Consider the following 13637-nt stretch of genomic DNA (forward strand, 5'->3'; position numbering starts at 1 on the left):
GCAGGTAAATGGTGGGATCTGGAAAGGATCATACTGAGTGAGTTGTCCCAGAAGCAAAAAGACACACATGGTATATACTCACTCATATAGACATACAACATAGGACAAACCCACTAAAATCTATATATCTAAACAAACTAAGCAAGAGAGAGGACCCTAACTAAAATGTCCAATCCCCATCCAGAAAGGCAAAGAGGATGGACATTAGAAGAAGAAGAAAACAGGAAACAACCTAGGAACCTGCTACAGAGGGCCTCTAAATTTTTATATTTTATATTAATTACAGTTTATTCACTTTGTATCCCAGTTGTAGCCCCTCCCCATTCCTTTCCCAATCCCACCCTTCTCCCTCTTCTCCTATGCCACTCCTCCAGTCCAATGATAGGGGAGCTACTACTCCTCTTCCATCTGACTCTAGTCTGTCAGGTCTTACCAGGACCAGCTTCATTGTCTTCCTCTGTGGACTGGGAAGGCTGCTCTCCCCTCAGGTGGAGGTGATTAAAGAGCAGAACACTGAGTTCATGTCAGAGATAGTCCCTGTTCCTATTATTGGGGAACCTTCTTGGCCACTGAGCTGCCATGGGCTACTTCTGTGCAGGGCTTCTAGGTTATCTCCACGCACGGTCCTTGTTTGGAGTATGTATTCCACTTTTTAATTGATTGCTTGGTTTGTCAGTGTTTAACTTCTATGTTCTTTATAAATTCTGGATAACAGCCTGCTGTCTACAGTACAGATGGTGAAGAGTCTTTCCCAGTCTGCAGGCTGCCATTTTGTTCTGAGGACAGTGTTCTTTGCTTTACAGAAGCTTTTCAGTTTCATGAGGTCCCATTTATTGATGTTGATCTTAGAGCCTGTGCTATTGATGTTCTGTTCAGGAAGATGTCTCCGGTACCAATGAATTTAAGGCTTTTCCCCATTTTTTCTTCTAACAGGTTTATTGTATCTGGTTTTGTGTTGAGGTCTTTGATCCACTTGGACTTTTGTTTTGTGCAGGGTGATAAATATGGATCCATTTGCATTTTTCTACATGAAGATATTCAGTTAGACCAGCACCATTGTTGACTATGCTATCTTCTTTCCATTGTATGGTTTTGGCTTCTTTGTCAAAAATCAAGCTTGAATTTTGATTAGGTGTGTAGGTTTCACAGAGGGCCACTGAAAAAGTATACCCAGCAGTTATTGAAGCAGATGCTGAAACTCATCACCAAACACATTCTTGATTTTTTTTTTTGGTACGTGTGAAATATTTATCCTGACTGTACAATAACTGAATTTATCAGGAAGTATTTAATTTAGAGATGGTTTAAAATAAAATGTGTATAAATTTATCAAATTGTATTCTAAAATTTGGAAGGTATGTATTCCACTTTTCACATAACTATGAACAGAGTTATACATCAATGACAATTTTAATTTTTTTAATTATACTTTATTTACTTTGTATCCACCTCTAGTTCCCTCCCTCCTCCCCTCCCAATCCTTCCCTTCCTCCCCCTTCTCCACACACTCTCCTCCCCAAGTCTACTGGTAGGGGAGGGTTTCTTTTTTCTTCTTTGTGATCCTAGTCTGTTAGGTCTCATCAGGAGTGGCTGCATTGTCTTCCGCTGTGGCCTGGTAAGGCTGCTCCCCTCTCAGGTAGAGGTGATCAAAGAGCAGGCCAATCAGTTCATGTCAGAAGCAGTCCCTGTTCCCATTACTGTGAAACCCACTTGGACACTGAACTGCCATGGGCTACATCTGTGCAGCGTTCTAGGTTATCTCCATGCATGGTACTTGGTTGGACTATGAGTCTCAGGAAAGACCCCTGTGCTCAAATTTTTTGGTTCTGTTGCTCTCCATGTGGACCTCCTGTCCTTTCCAGATCTTACTATTATTTCCCATTTCTTTCATAAGATTCCCTGCATTCTGCTCAAAGTTTGGCCATAACTCTCAACATCCGCTTTGATAGTCTGCAGGGCAAAGCCTTTTAGAGGCCCTCTGTGGGAGGCTCCTAACTTGTTTTCTGTTTTCATCTTTTGGTGTCCATCCTCTTTGCCTTTCTGGATGGGTAATGAGCATTATAGCCAGAGTCCTCCCTCTTGATAAGTTCCTTTAGGTGTACAGATTTTAGTAGGTTTATCCTATGTTATATGTCTATATGAGTTAGTATATACTGTGTGTGTCTTTCTGCTTCTGGGATAGCTCACTCAGGATGATCCTTTCCAGATCCCACCATTTACCTGCAAATTTCATAATTTCCTTGTTTTTCATTGCTGAGTAATATTCCATTGTGTAGATGTACCACAATTTCTGTATCTATTCTTTAGTTGACAGGCATCTGGGTTGTTTCCAGCTTCTGGCTATTACAAATAAAGCTGCTCCAAAAATGGTTGAGCAGCTGTCCTTATTATATAGTTGAGGCTCTTTTGGATATATGCCTAGAAGTGGTATAGCTGGATCCTGAGGAAGCACTATTCCTTGTTGTCTGAGAAATCACCAGATTGAGTTCCAGAGTGGTTGTACCAGTTTACATTCCCACCAGCAGTGGAGGAGGGTTCCCCTTTCTCTACAACCTCTCCAGCATGTGTTGTCACTTGAGGTTTTCATCTTGGCCATTTTGATGGGTGTAAGGTGAAATATCAGGGCTGTTTTGATTTGCATTTCCCTGATGGCTAATGACGTTGAGCATTTCTTTAAGTGTTTCTCTGCCATTCGATATTCCTTTATCGAGAATTCTCTGTTTACCTCTATTCCCCATTTTTAAATTGGATTACTTGATTTGTTGCTTTTCAACCTTTTTAGTTCTTTATTTATACTGGATATTAGTCCTCTGTCAGATAAGGGTTAGTGAAGATTCTTTCCCAATCTGTAGCCATTCGTTTTCTTTTGAGGAAGGTGTCCTTTGCTTTACAGAAGCTTTTCAGTTTCATGAGGTCCCATTTATTGATTGTTGATCTTAGAGCCTGTGCTGTTGGTGTTCTGTTCAGGAAGTTTTCTCCTGTGCCAATGAGTTCTAGGGTATTCCCCACTTTTTCTTCTAACCGATTTAATGTGTCTGGTTTTATGTTGAGGTCTTTGATCCACTTGGACTTTAGTTTTTTGCAGGGTGATAAGTATGGATCTATTTTCATTTTTCTACATGGAGACATCCAGTTGGACCAGCACCATTTGTTGAAGTTGCTATCTTTTTCCATTGTATGCTTTTGGCATCTTTGTCAAAGATCAGGTTACAATAAGTGTATGGGTTTATTTCTGGGTCTTCTATTAGGTTCCATTGATCCACCAGTCTGTTTCTATGCCAGTACCATGCAGTTTTTATTACTGTTGCTGTATAGTACAGCTTGAGATCAGGGATGGAGATACCTCCAGAAGATGTGACAATTTTAATTTACGGCATGTTTTCTTTAAAATTTCATCCTCTAATGCATCCTTTGATTGCTGCATTTTCCTATCCAGGTTAGGCATCAAGAAATTTAGGGAGAACTTTGCCTTTAAAGTGTCTCTACACACCTATTGTTTCTCCTCCTTCACTTACTAAAACACAGGTCAATTCTTGTGCAGGCCTCTTGTAGGCAACTCTGCCAATTGTTAGTTTATTATTGTAATGGCTGAGTGCTGTATAGAAGGTGTATTTCATGGCCTTTCTCCCTATTTTTTGGATATTAAAATCTTTCTGCCCCCTTCTTTCATGTTGTTCTTTGACTGTTGGAAGGAGTAGTGTAGATGCCTCTCTCATGACTTACTCTCAACCTGCACTTCCTTGGCCAATGTAAGGTGCCTTGATTCTCTGGATTTACCACGGTTAACTGTAAAGAGATTTTTTTTTCTGATTAAGACAGAGTGGCTAGGGAAGTAAGTAGGCTAACTGCAAACTATCACCTCTCCTTCTGATCCCTCAGATCATATCCTGCAATCTTCTTGACAGCTCTACAACGGAACATTTGCTGTAAACTCCTTTTTTCCAGCCCTCATCTCCAGTGGATCACACAGAGCTCCCCCTCCTAATCCGCATTGCCGAACTCATTGATTTATCATAGCATCCAACACCAACAGGCTTTCCCTAGGTAACTACACGCCACTCCAGCCAGTCCTGAAGATACCTGATAAAACAGGATCAGATGAATGGGGAGGAGCCCCCCCCATCAGTGGACTTGGAAAGGGGCACGGTGGAGATGAGGGAGGGACGGTGGGATTGGGAGGGAATGAGGGAGCGGGATACGGCTGGGATACAGAGTTAATAAAATGTAACTGATAAGAAAAAAAATAAAATTAAAAAAAAGAAAAGAAAAAAAAGAGTTTAATGCTTATTTTGGCATTTATTTGACACCTTCTCCTCCTTAACCTCCTCTCTGCCTGCATACTTTACTTGATCCTACTCCCAAGATACAACCGGCACTGAATGAAAACTGTCAGTGTACACACACCTTCATATCTCCTTCTGCTCTTTCAAATCAAATCCTACAGTCTCATTGAGAGCTCTGCAACAGAACACCTGCCTACCTCAGCCTCACCTCCTACCCTTATTTCCAGTGGATCCCACAGATCTTACCCTTCTAACTTTCCTTTCCCTCCAATCATTGCTTTATTCCAGACCTTAAGTCTAGTAGGCACTCCTGGAGTCCTAGGAGAGACTCCTGGCTGGGAAACAGTTAGGTTCACACCATAACCATACTTCTCTCTTCATTCCTTCAAATTTAGTCTCCTAGTCTCATTCCCAACTCTTTCTTTTTGTATTTTTATTTTATTTTATTCTTTTTTAATTAAATTTTTATTTTTTTAATATTACAGTGTATTAACTTTGTATCCCAGCTGTATCCCACTCCCACATTCCTAACTCTTAAGCAGACCACCAGCTCGGGCCTCTTTTCTTCCTTGTCTTCAACTCCAGTGGACCACACAGGTATTTCCTCCTAACCTACCTGCACCCAACTCAAATCATTGTCCCAGTCCCCAAGTTGTGCAGGCAACCCCTGGGAACCTATTAGACACTCCTGCCTGAAAATCAGGTAGGCTAACTGATGATCCTCACCCCTCCCTTGATTTCTCCAAGTTCAAATCTCAGTTTCATACCTGGATCTGTATTATACCTTTTGCTATGCCTTCTCCGTGTTAAGTCTGAGATCACCACAGGGAGACCACCACTCACATACACAATTAAGAAGTGTGTTTTATTTCTTAAAAACCTGTATGCAGGGGTCAAACATTTTTGCTAAATGATGTCCCTAGCCAAAAGCACTCAGGACTTTTTATAGGAAATGAGGGGAATTCTAGCAAGGGTTAGATAAACCAAAACCTCAATGGTGGTTGTCAGGGAAGTTACAAGTTCTGATTCTTAATTGGTTTGTACCCAGGTGCTCAGTGGACTGCATTCCTGTGCCATGAATGTCTGATTACAGGATGAGATATGATTTTACCTGGAACTCCCAGTGTCTATACCTATTAAGACCCCATCATATTATATTACAGGCAACACCCTAAATACTCTCATAGGAACAAAAGAGGAAACACAGACCAAGAAACAAAACACCCACCCAACAAAGAGCAGATGTCAGCACCTAGAATTACAATCTTCACAATCCCAGAGGCCTAGACACTCGCATAGAAACACAGCCCAGAAGCAGGAACATCCAGGATACTATGTTTACACTAGAGACCAGCAACCTTGCCACAGTAGGCCATGTATATTCCAGCATATTTGAAGCTCAAGTAAAAAAACCTTAAAACAACCTTTATGAATTTGATAGAGGGCTTTAAATAGGAAATGGTTGAAATCCTTAATGAGATCTATTAAAAAAACTAACAAACAGTGAAAAAAAAGAAGTAAAACTATTCAAGACTTGAAAATGTGGATAGAAGCAACAATGAAACACAACTGAGGGAAATCTGGAAATGAAAATATAGGAACTCAAACAGGAATCAGAATGGCAACTTAAACAACTGAAGAAAACAGACAGAGGAAAGAATCTCAAGTGTTGAAGACACTATAGAAGAAATAGAAGTGTTGGTAAAAAAAATCTAAATCAAATAAAACAAACAAACAAACAAAACACCAAAACAAACAAACAACAAACAAAAACCTCCTGGCAAACATCCAGAAAATCTGGGACTCTATGAAAAACAGAAATCTAAGAATAATAAGAAATAGAAAGGAAATGAATCTAATCAAAGTCACATAAAAATTTTTAACAAAATCATAGAAGAAAATTTCTCTAAGGAAATCCAAGTTGGCAGTGTCAATCACTCAAGCTATCTGATCAGCAGGACAGCAGTGAGAGCAAGTACAGGCTGAACTGTGGACCCCAATGCCCCAACATCTGTGTTTCTTAGGTGAGAAGAGTGCTCACTGTGAGGGAAACCCAGGGGTCCAACTTTAGGTTACCCAGCTAATCTGGGAGCCTCAGACCACCTGCCCAATCTCACCATCTGTGGATACCTTCTACTGGGTACCAGCAGTTTGTGGTTCCAAACTTGAGTGCCCACTCTTACATTTCTATGGCATGAATATCTTCCAAGAAACAGCAGCTTGTGCCTCCAATCTCAGGCAACCATTCTCACCATCCCCAAACAACAACACAAAAGAGCAAGATATAAATACATACACCCCACCCACAAAAATAGACATTACCTGAGAGTAAAGGGCTAAGAAGGGTTTTCCAAGCAAAAGAACTCCAGTAACAAACTGGAGTAGCCATCTTAATATCCAATAAAATTCACTTTCAATGGAAACTAAGTAAAAAAGATGAGGAAAGACACTTCAAATTCTGCAAAGGAAAATTCCACCAAGATGCCATCTCAACTCTGAACATCTATGCCCCAAATACAAGAATATCCACATTTGTAAAAGAAATATTAATAATTAACAACACATTGATGCCCACACATTAATAGTGTGAGACTTCAACATAACATTCTCACCAGAGGACAGGTCAAGAAAACAGAAACTAAACAGAGAAATAATGATACTAACAAATATCATGTATCAAATTTACCTAAAAGACATATACAGAAGTTTTCACCCCCCCCAAAAAAAAAAAGAATATACCTTCTTCTCAGCACCTCAGAGAACCTTCTCCTAAAATGGCCATTATAGTAGAGCAAGCCTCAACAAATAAAAGAAGACTGAAATGACCCCTTGTATCCTATCAGACTACCATGGTCGAAAATAGACCTCAACAAAAACAGAAATAACAAAACGCCTACCCACATATGTAAACTAAACAACTCTCTACTTAATGACAACTGGATCAGGAGAGAAATAAAGACAGAAATGAAAGACTTCCTAAACTTCAATGGAAATGAAGATACAGTATACCCAAACTTATGGGACACAATGAAAGCAGCACTAAAAGTAAAGTGACTTCATAAAGAGATTGGAGACATCTCATGCAAGCAATTAAATGGAATACCTGAAAACCCTAAGGAAAAGAAAAGGAAAAGACACACTCAAAAAGAGATGGTTATACATATTTGAACTCAGTAAATTAGAAACAAAGAGAACATTTCAGGGAATCAATGAAACCGTCAGCTGTTTCTTTGAGAAAATCAACAGCATAGACAAACCCTTAGCCAAACTAACTAAAAGGCAGAGAGACAGTATTCAAATCACATAATCAGAAATGAAAGGGGAGACAACAACAGACATCAAGGAAATACAAACACTCATTAGTTCTTACTTCAAACTCTATATGCCAAAAAATATTTTGAAAATCTACATGAAATGGACAATTTTCTTGATAGATTCCACTTACCAAAGCTGAGTCAAGATCAGGTAAACAGCCTAAATAGTCCTAAGCCACCAAAGGAAATAGAAGCAGTCATCAAAAGTCTCTGAACCAAAATAAGCCCAGGACCAGGTGGTTTCAGAGGAGAATCCTAACAGACTTTCAAAAAAGAGCTAATACCAATACTCCTCAAACTATTCCACAAAACAGAAACAAAAGTAACATTGCCAAACTCAGTCTATGAAGCCACAGTCATGTTGGTACCTACACCACACAAAGACCCAACAACAATATAAGACGATTTCAGACCAATTTCCCTTATGAACAGTGATGCAAAAATACTCAATAAAATACCTGCAAAGAACTCATCACCCAGATGTCTCTCAACCAAAAAATGGATAAAGAAATTATGCTACATCTATCCAGTGGAAGGCCATTCAGCTATTAAAAACAAGGAGATCTCCTCCTTTGCCATCTTCCATAGAGAGTCAAGTCCCATCAGGACTGCCTGGATCCTCTTCCTCTGTTGCCTGGTAAGGCTGCATCGTGAGGAGCAAGTGATCAAAGAGCAGGTAACTGAGTTCATAACAGAGGCAGACCTTGATCCCTTTACTCAGGAATCCACATGGAGACTGAGTTGCCAATTGGCTACATCTGAGCAGTGATTCTAGGTCCTCTCCATGCATGGTGGTTATTTGGTGCATCAGTCTCTGCAGGACCCCTTGGGCTCCTTATGGGGCCCCTGTCCCCTCCTTGTCTTTATGTCTTCACTCCCTCTTCTTTCATAAGACTCCATGTGCTCTGCCCAAAGTTTGGCTGTGAGGGTCAGTATCTGCTTTGATCCCCTGTTGCTTAGAGCCTTTCAGAGGACCCTCTATAGTAGGGACGAGGATAAGGGGGAAGAGGGAGGGAGGGTGGGATTGGGAAGAGCTGATGAAGGGGGCTTCAATCAGGATATATAATGAATAAATTGTGAAAAAAATAAAAGTAAAAATTAAAGAAAATTATTACTGAAAAACAAAACAACAGCAGCAACAATAAAAACAAAAACAAAAAACAAGGACATCAAGGAAGAAACCAAGTGTATTTGGGCAATTTAAAATTAATTCCATAGGTTTAAATATAAAAAAAAAATAAAAAGAGAGTGCACAGTATAGGGTGATTATATAGGTTCACTTGGATTTTTGAAAAGGTGGCTGAAGAAGGTGAATATGATCAAAGTAAATTAAGTTCTCAAAAATTAGTAAAATTATGTTAAAAAGACTCTGGCTAAAATGCTCAATCCCCATCCAGAAAGGCAAAGAGGATGGACATCAGAAGAAGAAGAAAACAGGAAACAAGTTAGGAACCAGCCACAGATGACCTCTGAAAGGCTTGGCCCTGTAGACTATCAAAGCAGATGCTGAGACTTATGGCTAACTGTTGGGCAGAGTGCATGGAATCTTATGAAAGAAGTGGGAAATAGCAAGATCTGGAGAGGACAGGAGCTCCACAGGGAGAACAACAGAACCAAAAAATTTGAACACAGAGGTCTTTCCAGAGACTCACACTCCAACCAAGTACCATCTGTGCAAGCGTTCTAGATTATCTAGAACCCTTGCACAGATGTAGTCCATGGCAGTTCAGTGTCCAAGTGGGCTCCATAGTAATGGGAAGAGGGACTGCCTCTGACATGAACTGATTGGCCTGCTCTTTGATCACCTCCCCCTGAGGGGGGAGCAGCCTTACCAGGCCACAGAAGATGACAATGCATCCATTCCTGATGAAATCTCATAGACTAGGATCAGAAGGAAGGACAGGAAGACCTCTGCTATTAGTGGACTAGGGGAGGGGCATGTATGGAAAAGCGGGAGGGAAGGCTGGATTAGGAGGGGAAGAGGGATGGGTTCATGGGGAAATACAAATTGAATAAAGTGTAATTAATAAAAATTAATTACAAAAAATCAAAAAGATAAAAAATCAAAAAAGATAAAAAAGAAATAAATAGCAAAAAAAATTACATCCATTAGCTATCATTTATTATGTGACTAAAGCAAATATTTATTAACTAGGTTTCTGGTTCTCCTTCCATCTCTTGGGAACGATCAAAAGAATTGGAATTATACTGTGCAGTTCAAAACAAGATACATTATTCTCTGTCTTCTAATTCTTTTCTTTTAAATAACGCCAGCCATTGTGGTTCTCTGTCTTAATAAAACTAAAATTTAAATACATATTCATTAATTGCCTTCTTGCATAGTATGTCAAGAGTTTGAAAAGCTGGGTTTGAAGAAGGGCTAGAGACCATATATAAATATAAACTAAACAAATATGATGTAGATAGAGATGTGCTAACACAAGTTAGGTAAAATTGTATTTGTAATGTTTCACATCCTAAATTCAAAGCTGGAAAATGTAGGTTTAGATTTTTCAGACACCTACTTTATTTAAGGTCCTTAAAGGCCTTTACCTCCCTTCCAACTCCCTACCTTATGTAGGAGATTAGAAGGGAAAGAGGTTATAGACATCTTTTATGTACATCCTGCTGATAAGGGGAACTGGATTCTGTGGGAATTACCAGACTCCATCATCAGGATACCAGCAGTCTAGTCAAACTCCAAAGCAGTAACAGCAACGCTTAGCAGTAGCAGAACAATTCAGCAGAAGAGGCTTCACTGCCCAAATGGCATGAGTCCACCAAAGGGGCAAAGCAGCAATGTCAGTTCTCTGGAGCATTTCTTTCTGCAAAGAGCAGCAAAGGTTGTGAAGCAACCTTAGCAATGCATGCAAACACATGCAGATCCAGAAAGCACTATCTCACTGTCTGTGGGCTTCTGTCTAACTCTTCTCATAGTCCACACAAGGATGTTTTGCAGCTCACAAAGACCATACCCCTCACAAGATATTATTTTCAAGCATCAGGAGCCTGATGGCAAACCTGGAGACTGTTTTACAGTGGGGTGTGGGTGGTGGTGTGGGACCACATTCCCGCATCCCACGCTTGAGACCAAAACAAAACAACAACAACAACAACAACAACAAAAAGAAAAAAACAAAACAAAAGAACATATTCACATTACACAACAAAATTTTAAAGAAACTAGAAACTTCTATTTCAGGAAAACTTGTATCATTTTTCTTAAGAATTGTTCTTTGCAGCTATGTTCTTATTATGTATACTTGGGTAAGTAAGTTAAAATAAGGATAAATTGGTTAAAGGGGGTATTATTCAAGTAGTTTAAGCACTGAACACATTATTATTATTATAATAAGTATATACATGTTATAATTTGACATTATTTAGAATTTTTAGTATATGCAAACTGGACTGGTAGAAAATTAATGGCAGTGTTCCTCTACTTCTAGGCCAGTTTAGTTACACTCAGAATTATTTTAACTTTCATCGAACTGCAGAGAGAAGAAATGGTTTTATTGTAACTTAAAAACAGGCTTCAAGAAGATGAGAAAATTATATTAATCATATTCACTGATATTTTAAAGGAGTCTGGCAACTTATGTAGGAATAATTTTATTTTACAGAAGGCATAAACTCCTTCCTTAGTAGCCCGTCTTTACCCAGAAGCAAGAGCAACCCAGCATCAATTAAATATAATTTCTCTACAGCACTGATTAATATTTTGACACTCATGCTTTTTAAATATCTTTTGAGTTTATGTGTTCTATTTTTAAATTTGTCTACTTTAAAATAAATTGTACCAAAGCACAGTTTTAACCTTTTACATAGCCAGATAACCTAAAAGCAATCGTGAATATTTATAGCAAACTGAAATTTTATTCTGTTGATTAAAGAAATTCCATGAAAGTGTATACACTAAAAGTTCAAAAGTGGTTGAAATAAAAGCTGAAAAAGAATTTGCAAAAAACCTACAGTACAAATTTTTTCTACCATATAGAAATTAAATGAACACTTTCATAAATATAACTTCAATAGATACACAAGAAAATAATATGAATTTGCTCAGATAAAACAAACCATAGCACTTTTTTGGAATAACAAAAACAAAGACTATACATATGGAAGAGCATAATTAGCTAATCTTGATATTCACAAATATTATAAAAAAGAAGAAAAAACTGTAGGTGCCAAAGTAACGCAAACTGGATTTGAATGTAAGATCAAGATACAGATTATACTTGCAGCCTAATTTCCTTTCTAATTTTCAGGAAACAGACCATTTATGAGCAGTTTATAAAAGTAAAAGACTGTCAGGAGGATCTCTGTGAGTTCAAGACCAGCATGGTCTACAAAGTGAGTCCAGGATAACCGAGGTTACACAGAGAAAAGTTGTCTTTAAAAAAAAAAAAGACAAAAACCACCACCACCAACAACAGCAACAAAAAATAAAAATAAAAATAAAAACAGGAAAAACAAACAAAACAAAACCAAAAAAAAGAGAATGAAATAAAGGAACAGTATGAAAGATTTGATGTTACCTGCCCAATTCATGATAATGCTTGGCCAGTGGGGATGTTGGTTCTCAACTGAGATCTTAAAATCAGAATGAATGTGTTAAGGAGACAAGAACGGTGATTTAACAGGCTTGTTACACCCCAGGGGAAGAGAGATGACCAGTAAACTTAGCCATAATCAAAACTTGCTTAGGCAGAAATCCAGAAACAGACCCCTAAATCAGTTAGAATAAATAGTATAGTGGAGGATACTTTCACACGGAAATACTGAAAAAACTCAAATTATTTTAAGTTGTGTATTGTTTTTCTTCATATATCCCATGATACAGTATCTTTTGAAATGTGTTTTGTTGTAATTTGAAAAACAGCAAAACTAAAGCAATAGGGCCAAATTCAGACACTTCCACTAATACTGTGGTAACACTTGCTTTTGGCAGTTCCGTCAGTCATCACTGCCAAGTGGGGTAGAGATGTATTCGTATGCTGTCTGTGGATAGCTGTAGGCTGATAGTTATGCTATGAACCATTCTAGGTAAGAGAGGCAAAGTAATTCACTCCCTACTACTGTTATGTGATGGGCTTTTCCTGGGAAGGGAGATACAACACACACACACACACACACACACACACACACACACACACTTAACCCAGAATGGAAAATAATGGCTGCATAATTAGCTAGCAATATAATGAGTTAGAGCTTACAGAGTTTTGAATCCTGAGAAAATTCAAATACAGCATTCTGTGCATAAACTAGTAAGTCAGCATGGGAGGAAATGAGGGAGGGAGGGTGTTATTGGGAGAGATTGAGGGAGGGGGCTACAGCTGGAATACAAAACAAACTAATTAATATAAAAAATTAAAATTTAATTAAAAATACTCTATTCATTATCACAATTGGTATCATAAGATAGGGAGGCAGAAGTGGGATTTGCATCTATTTTTTTAATAAAAACAATAACCCTTAAAATTTTTGAAAATAGATTCTTACATACAATAGCTCCACCCCTTCCAGCTCTACCTCCACTGCTCCTCTCTCCCAGAAGCACTTCCCTTCTGTTTCCTTAAGAAAGGAGCAGACTCCTAAGAGACAACAAACACACGTGAAAAAACAAAAAACAAAACAAAGCAAAAGATACAATAAGAAAGGCAAAACTCATTTGTAAGGATAAACACTACAATAAAAATTTTGAATTTGACTTGCAAACCAAATCCAAGAACATATCAAAGATATCATCCACCATGACCAAGTAGGTTTCATCCCAGGCATGCAAGGGTGGTTCAACACATGGAAATCCATCAATGTAATCCACTACATAAACAAACTGAAGAAGAAAAACCACATGATCATCTCCTTAGATACCGAAAAAGCATTTGACAAAGTCCAACACCCATTCATGTTTAAAGTCTTGGAGAGATCAGGGATACAAGGCACATACGTAAAGATAGTAAAGGCAATATACAGCAAGCCTATAGCTAACATCAAACTCAATGGAGAGAAACTTAAACCAATCCCACTGAAATCA

This window comes from Meriones unguiculatus, chromosome 11 (assembly GCF_030254825.1).
Source record: "Meriones unguiculatus strain TT.TT164.6M chromosome 11, Bangor_MerUng_6.1, whole genome shotgun sequence".
Taxonomy (NCBI): domain Eukaryota; kingdom Metazoa; phylum Chordata; class Mammalia; order Rodentia; family Muridae; genus Meriones; species Meriones unguiculatus.